This window comes from Entelurus aequoreus, linkage group LG03, assembly GCF_033978785.1.
Source record: "Entelurus aequoreus isolate RoL-2023_Sb linkage group LG03, RoL_Eaeq_v1.1, whole genome shotgun sequence".
Classification (NCBI taxonomy): domain Eukaryota; kingdom Metazoa; phylum Chordata; class Actinopteri; order Syngnathiformes; family Syngnathidae; genus Entelurus; species Entelurus aequoreus.
Genome location: NC_084733.1, coordinates 60,816,307 through 60,825,117, shown reverse-complemented (window position 1 = coordinate 60,825,117; position 8,811 = coordinate 60,816,307). Strand labels below are relative to the sequence as shown.

Genomic DNA, 8,811 nt, shown 5'->3' with positions numbered 1-8,811 from the left:
TGTCTTCACTCTTCTTAAACATTGCCTGTGTTTTCCAGGTTAGTAATGTTGTGAAATATCTCAAATGTAAACGTTTGATAATTAAACACCCTTCAATTCAAATGTAATATGGTTCAGCAACAGAGATTGATGTTTTAGTGCCGTTAGACTTTAATACTACAGTGTGTTAGCATCTAGCTAGTAGGGATGGGCGGTACCACACTTTTAGGATTCGATACGATACCGATATTTTTTCTTGCATTTTCATCGATACAGATACCGATACCATTAATTTCTTATTGGCAATTTTTGTCAGTCAAAAATATTATTACTATTGTTATTATTTAAGACAAATCACAAGACAAATACAGACCATTTATACCACATTTATTATGGTCAATATATAATAAAAGTAAAATTAAAATAAATAACATAAATATGAAAAATAAATTAAATATTATATATAATAATAATTATATATTATATATAATAACAATTAGATATCAGGGCTTTCCAATTAACTGTCAAATCCGAATCGCAAGTAGCTGCAGTTATTTTTTAAAGTTTGTGATATAATTAGCAATTAATGAAATATGAAATTTTCTAATGTTTTCGAAATGTAAGAAATCATGTTACAGATTAAAACCAAAATCACATTCAATCATATATTTCAAGATTTTCTTGGAAAAAAATAAAACTGTAATGCAAAGATGAAGAATCTCCAAATGTTATCTCTTTCTTATCTTGTTTTAAATACTCGAGCAATTTTCAACTAACAGTAAATTCCCCTGTGTGGAAATTATTTGAATTTAGGATAATCATTTAAAAAAAATAATTCAGTAAACATTACTAAAAAAACAAAAAAAACAATGCCTGTTTTAAGTCAACAATTGGACAACACTGGATATAATTTCCCCCTTCACCTGAAGTGTCTGTTATTAGTAGATTGTGATCAGAATATTTATAGACTTTATCACTACACTGTCAAAGGTCGGACGCTAACTGTCTGTAGGCTACCTGGATACACTTGGCTTTTTTGCGGACTTTCGTGCAGGGTCTTCTGCCGGGCTGCGGGTGGCGGTGCAGGTTCTTTCACAGCAGCGTGAGCCTGTCTTTTTACCAGCTCACTGTGGCTCTCGGGATGTGTGGTCTTCATATGTTTAAATAAATTGCTGGTGTTGCTGCTGTGTGGCACTTGTTTGTCACACAGTTCGCACCGTGCCGTGGCTTTGTCTACTGGTGAAAAATAACACCACACCACGCTTCGTTTTTTGTCTGCCATTATCGCGTCTCTGGCTTTTCCATTCCTCCGGATCCCGCATCCGTGGCCGTGCTGACCTCCTGGCCTGGCTGCATCGCTGTCGGCTGGCTGTGTGTGTGTTGCACGTTGACGACGCTCATTCGCTGTCTCCTGTGACGTGACTGGGCCAGCTCTATACTCTGCCAGGTACAGGGGTGTCCAAGCACATAGTAAGTTAAGTAAGTAATCAAAAACATCTGAAAGTGATGCTTGCACCCCCCACACGCCGTTTTTTGGTTTATATCATACTTTTTTCAGAAAAGTGATGCCAAATGAGTAGCGTGTGAGTATCGATATATCGATACCACAGGATCGATACGCACATCCCTACAACACACACACAGCCAGCCGACAGCGATGCAGCCAGGCCAGGAGGTCAGCACGGCCACGGATGCGGGAGCCGGAGGAATGGAAAAGCCAGAGACGCGATAATGGCAGACAAAAAACGAAGCGTGGTGTGGTGTTATTTTTCACCAGTAGACAAAGCCACGGCACGGTGCGAACTGTGTGACAAACAAGTGCCACACAGCAGCAACACCAGCAATTTATTTAAACATATGAAGACCACACATCCCGAGAGCCACAGTGAGCTGGTAAAAAGACAGGCTCACGCTGCTGTGAAAGAACCTGCACCGCCACCCGCAGCCCGGCAGAAGACCCTGCACGAAAGTCTGCAAAAAAGCCAAGTGTATCCAGGTAGCCTACAGACAGTTAGCGTCCAACCTTTGACAGTGTAGTGATAAAGTCTATCAATATTCCGATCACAATCTACTAATAACAGACACTTCAGGTGAAGGGGGAAATTATATCCAGTGTTGTCCAATTGTTGACTTAAAACAGGCATTGTTTTTTTTGTTTTTTTAGTAATGTTTACTGAATTATTTCTTTTAAATGATTATCCTAAATTCAAATAATTTCCACACAGGGGAATTAACTGTTAGTTGAAAATTGCTTGAGTATTTAAAACAAGATAAGAAAGAGATAACATTTGGAGATTCTTCATCTTTGCATTACAGTTTTATTTTTTTCCAAGAAAATCTTGAAATATATGATTGAATGTGATTTTGGTTTTAATCTGTAACATGATTTCTTACATTTCGAAAACATTAGCCTGTTTCATATTTCATTAATTGCTAATTATATCACAAACTTTAAAAAATAACTGCAGCTTCTTGTGATTTGGATTTGACAGTTAATTGGAAAGCCCTGATATCTAATTGTTATTATAAATAATATATAATTATTATTATATATAATATTTAATTTATTTTTCATATTTATGTTATTTATTTTAATTTTACTTTTATTATATAATCACCATAATAAATGTGGTATAAATGGTCTGTATTTGTCTTGTGATTTGTCTTAAATAATAACAATAGTAATAATATTTTTGACTGACAAAAATTGCCAATAAGAAATTAATGGTATCGGTATCGGTATCGATGAAATTGCAAGGAAAAAGTATCGGTATCATATCGAATCCTAAAAGTGTGGTACCGCCCATCCCTAGTGTGTTGCACGTTGACGACGCTCATTCGCTGTCTCCTGTGACGTGATTGGGCCAGCTCTATACTCTGCCAGGTACAGGGGTGTCCCAGCACATAGTAAGTAATCAAAAACATCTGAAAGTGATGCTTGCACCCCCCACAAGCCGTTTTTTGGTTTATATCGATACTTTTTTCAGAAAAGTGATGCCAAATGAGTAGTGTGTGAGTATCGATATATCGATACCACAGGCTCGATACGCACATCCCTACTAGCTAGCTCTATAGAAGAGCTAGCATAGACGCATAGGCGTGGGTCAGTTGAGAGCAGTTGCCAACCAAAGAGCACTGCAGTGTGTATATATAGTTTTGTGTTTTAGAGAAATACTCTTCTATCTCTATCTCACACAAGGTCATATTATTCTCTGTGTAAATATATTATTGTTGTTTCTTATATTTGTAAATAGATAATGAACTGAGTGTTGTGGATACATTTTGTTTGACTCCAAGTATACTTCCCAAGGACATTTCATGTCTAAATGATACTTCCCCATGTGTAAAAGAGTCTATTACTCAAGATGTTTCTGTAACAACACCATATAGAAATGTGAATATACAGTAGTATATACCATTATAATAGCTATTGTGCTATGTAGAAGATGTGTTTTGAGAATGTAATATTGAATTTAGAGAATAATAATTATATTGTTATTGTGGATTATAGGAAATATATATAATGTGTAATAAAGAGAGGAAACTTGGGAAGCTTCAAAGATTGTTCGTGTCTTCACTCTCCTTAAACATTGCCTCTGTTTTCCAGGGGTTAGACTATAAACACAACATTTTCTTTACTGAACTCACACGCCTGTGAGACCTGTTACACCGACAATTATATTGGTCAACAATTTTTCCATCCTGAAAGTGGGTGTTGTGTATTGAGCTGTATGTTTTGTCTGCATGGTTACACCCAGTGACCACCAGGGGGAGTGCCAGGTGGATTCATATATGTTGGGTTGAACTTCCGTTCGGTGTGTGGCAATAAAGCTGTCTAACGTCTACACCAGCTCCCGACTCGGCTCTCGTGATTACATAGATAAGGTGAAATATGAGTATGACTGTTAGTGTTACATACTAACAGTCAGTATACAACAATTGGCGACGAGCACGGATGCGCCTGCCGACGGATTAAGAGGCGGGTGGCGGCGAATCCGCGGAGTTTATCGACGGCTAGCGTTAGCTTAGCTTTGTTAGCATTAGCTCCGCATAGCAGCGGGGGTACGACTCACGTCGGGACGACCTGCGAGCATGGCGGGCATCCTGGGACAGATGGACGCCTTTGATGAGTCGACGGAGCAGTGGTCGACATACGTGGAGAGGTTTGAGCACTTCGTGGCAGCTAATGGACTGAATGAGGGGAGGAAGCTGCCGGTGTTTTTCAGCGTGATGGGACCGGCGACGTACGGTCTACTGCGCAGCCTCATCGCCCCAGAGAAGCCGGGCACGAAAACGTATAATGAGGTTGTGACATTGTTGCAAGCACATTTCTCCCCAAAGCCCATAGTGATAGCGGAGAGATATAGATTTCATAAGAGAGATCAGGGGGAGGGGGAAACTATTACACAGTATGTAACAGATCTAAAAAAATTATCAGAGCACTGTGAATTTGGAGCTTACCTGCAGGATGCACTAAGAGACAGGTTAGTGTGTGGGTTGAACAGTGAGTCGATTAAAAAGAGGCTGTTAACAGAGAAGGATTTAACATACCAAAGAGCAGTTGAGCTAGCAGTTTCAATAGAAACAGTGGCACGTGAATCTCAACAGCTTAGTAGCTCACAGAAGGTGAATGCACTCGTTGTGGTAGAGTAAATCACAAAATTGAGGAATGTTTTTACAAGGACCAGTCCTGCCACAATTGTGGAAAAAGGGGGCACATAGCTCGTATGTGCAGGGAGGATAAAGGGGGACCGAAGACAACAATTTTTTTTGTGGTTAAAAAGGGACAGAAAACGAAAGGAAAATTCAAAAAGAGGGCCGATCAGGTAGAGGCGGAGACTAAGCCCAGCGACCCAGAGACAACAGATTCAGATGGGGTGGGAGGCTTACATGTAGTGGAGGTAGAAAAAAGCGTTAAACATGATAGCGCTGCGTCAGCGATTATCTGGGTTAGACCCAAAGTGGAGGGACAAACTATAGAAATGGAGTTAGACACAGGTGCGGCAGTGTCGATCATTTCAGAAAAACTATACAATGCTAAATTTAGCCAGTTACGCCTCCGTACCACCAACCTACTGTTGAGATCATATACAGGGCAGGTTATGACACCCTTGGGGGTAATAAAAGTAGACGTGCGTCTCAACAAACAACGGGCACGTCTCCCCCTGTATGTGGTTAAGGGTGACGCTCTCTCTCCTTTTGGACGAGAATGGTTGCGAAAAGTAAAGTTAGATTGGACAATGATTAAAACTATTCGAGCTACACATCCCATACAGGAAGACCGCACAATGGCGACAGTACTAGACAGCCATGCCAGGGTGTTCCAAGAAGGTCTAGGTACACTAAAGGGCTTTGAGGTGGCGTTAACCCTCAAGCCGGTGCATCAACCGAAGTTCTTCCAAGCACGGGCGGTGCCGTATGCACTTCGGCCGAAGGTGGAGGAGGAATTAGAGCGTTTGGAACAGGGGGGGGTACTGTCTCCAGTACAGTTTAGTGAATGGGCTACTCCAATTGTACCCATTGTAAAAAAAAATGGGAAAGTACGTATATGCGGAGATTTTAAAGTGACCTTGAATCCCGCGCTTTGTGTTGAACACTACCCCATTCCGAGGATAGAAGATCTTTTCGCATCGCTAGCAGGGGGGCAGCGTTTCAGCAAATTAGATCTGGCGAACGCATATTTACAGGTGCCGGTTCAGGAAAGCTCCCGTAAATATCTGACCATTACCACGCAGAAGGGAATGTTTTGCTATAACCGTCTTCCCTTCGGGATCACCTCTGCGTCGTCAATCTTTCAGCGAGTCATGGACCAAGTGTTGCAGGGCCTCCCCAACGTCCATTGTTTCCTGGACGACATTTTGGTGACTGGGGAGAACGATGCAGATCACCTAAAAAACTTAGATGCAGTGTTGGGCCGATTGGGAAAATTCGGTTTGCGAGTACAGAAGGAGAAATGTGAATTCTTCAAGAGTTCATTAGAATATTTGGGGCATGTCATTGATAAAAAAGGGCTACATAAGTCCCCAGAGAAGCTTAAGGCCATAGCGGAGGCCCCAGCCCCCATTAATGTGAGTCAGCTCCGTTCTTTTTTGGGCCTGATAAACTATTATGGGCGTTTTGTTAAAAACATGGCAACCATGCTCAGCCCGTTACATGAGCTGTTGCACACCGGAGTGGCATGGAAGTGGTCACCAGAGTGTGAGAAAGCCTTTAAGGCAGCAAAAGACCATTTGCAATCACAACAGGTGCTAACGCATTATGACCCCAGGTTGCCCCTGCGGATAGCGTTTGACGCGTCGCCGTATGGGGTGGGCGCGGTACTTTCGCACGTGATGCCCGGTGGTGAGGAGAGACCCATAGCCTTTGCCTCTAGGACACTGAGCAAGGCAGAGCAAAATTATGCTAAGATTGAAAGGGAGGCGCTGGGAATTATTTTTGGGGTACGTAAATTCCACGCCTATTTGTACGGGTGCCATTTTACACTACTCACAGATCACAGACCGCTGACAAGTATATTGAGTCCCAGTAAGGCGACGCCACCTATGGCGGCCGCACGACTGCAGCGGTGGGCGTTAGTGTTAGCGGCACACAACTACACAATCCAATACAGGAAAGCAGCAGATCATGGGAATGCAGATGGTCTCTCACGGTTGCCACTGCAGGTAGCGCATGGGGAAAAGCCAGACGCAGTAGATAGGGTGACAGTACATCACCTTGAGACACTCCCAGTGGACAGTGAAGATATTAGGAAGGGAACTAAATATGACCCAGTGCTCTCTAGGGTAGTAGGTATGGTAGTGTCAGGCCAGTTTGTTGGAACAGTTGGGCAGAATGACGCGTTGGCACCCTTCTACATGCGACGAGACGAACTGACGGTGATCCAGGGGTGTTTGCTATGGGGCAGTAGAGTGGTGGTGCCTCCAGCGTTGAGACCGCAGCTTCTGAAGGAACTACATGCACCCAGGCATGGTCAAGATGAAGGCCATTGCACGGAGCCATGTCTGGTGGCCGGGGTTAGACGCCCAGATTGAACAGCAGGCCAGGACATGCTCTACGTGTCAACGGAACCAAAAGAACCCGGCGCTCTCCCCACTGCACACCTGGCCGTGGCCGGGATCTCCATGGCAATGGATCCATGTGGACTTTGCGGGGCCGTTCGAAGGACACATGTTCTTGGTGGTGGTAGATGCGTACTCTAAGTGGCCGGAAGTACAGGTGATGAAAACGACGACGACGGAGAAGACTGTACAGGCCCTGAGGAATATGTTTGCCCGCAACGGAGTACCAGAGACACTGGTTAGTGACAATGGGCCACAATTCACAGCGGCAGAGTTCGGGGCATTTCTCCGGGCAAACGGAGTGAAGCACAAAAGGTCAGCGCCGTTTCACCCCGCCACGAACGGTCAAGCAGAGCGTTTTGTGCAGACGTTGAAGCGTTCATTGAAAGCGTCTAGGGGAACATTCACGCTGCAACATCGAGTGGAGGCATTTTTACTCAGCTACAGGAATGCGCCTCACATGACGACGAGTGAGTCTCCGGCTATGCTCTTCCTGCGCCGTCGGCTCCGCTCTCGTGATTACATAGATAAGGTGAAATATGATAATCAGTATACAACAGTGGGTAACTCGCAAAAGCATCGCCATGTGTAGATCATTTGGTAAAATTACTGTTTTGTTGTTGTAGTTTTCGAACACACCACTAGGGTGTGCCCAATAGGAAATCAGTTATTACCACTCTCTCATGTACTGTATGTACAATTGCTGTCCTCCAAAGTCTTAATTAAAGCCAAGTTTTTCATGCAGCTCGGCATGGTTCTTCCTACGGGTAACCACAAACAACAACAACATGTAAAGTGTGAGGATATGTTCTCTTATTCTTGTTAATAACATGAATACCTTGCTCATTTTGAAAAGCGGACTTAGTTTTTATGGCAGTACATCTGTGGTACTCCAGCATTTGAAGCGGAGACATGATGTCGGACATTTGGAGGGACACAGCCTCGGTAAGCGTACTGTTAGCTTCTACCTTGCTAACTAGCTAACAAGAGTGAGGTGAAGTTGTGTGAAAAAAACTTTAACTTTCACTTTAGCCAAAATCAGCCAGCTAAACTTTGTCTACATAAATTCAAGTACTTTTTAAAGCAGCGTCAATTTGCAGTGCTGTCAAAAAAGACACTTTAACAAACGCGAATCGTGCACGCACACAGAGAGACAGACAGGCACCAATGCGGAGGTATCTTTAGATTAAACATACCATCTATTAAATAGTCAACATTTTAATAATTAATCAAAGATATAATTATACACATTGAGTCCATTAGAGTGCTAAAACAGCCAAGAGTTAATCAATAGTCACTATATCAATGTGCAGCCTTTTAAACATCACAAAAATGCTTTTCTTTGTGAGGAAGTCAGTTTGTGTTTTATTGTTTGTTTTCATTGCTGCTATTGTAACTGTTTGTTGAATACGTAAACAAGGTTAATTGTTGTTTTAGCATTTTGCCTTTCCTTTATTTTAAATGGACAACATTTTAATAGTCATTTACATTTTTGTAACAGCTGAATGAGCAGTACAGTTAGAGTAGGCTGACCATACGTCCTCTTTTCCCCGGACATGTCCTCTTTTGCGGGGGTGTCCGGGCGGGGTTTCTTAAATGCCTCAAATGTCCGGCATTTTGAATTAGGGTTGCCTGTATTTTCAATGTACGTTCAGGGTTAAGTTAAGAAGGGGTTAAAAAAACAAAACTGAAGGTGCGTGCACGTAGCAACATTCGTGAGGGAGGGGCAGAGACACAGAGCGAGAGAGATAGTGAGTGGAGAGAGACATGAAAA

At 42.7% G+C, this 8,811-nt stretch overlaps 1 pseudogene; it reads left to right on the top strand.

The window, feature by feature from the left end:
- Positions 1-5,189: 5,189 nt before the first annotated feature.
- Positions 5,190-7,629, top strand: LOC133645933 (uncharacterized protein K02A2.6-like; annotated as a pseudogene).
- The last annotated feature ends 1,182 nt before the right edge of the window (positions 7,630-8,811 follow it).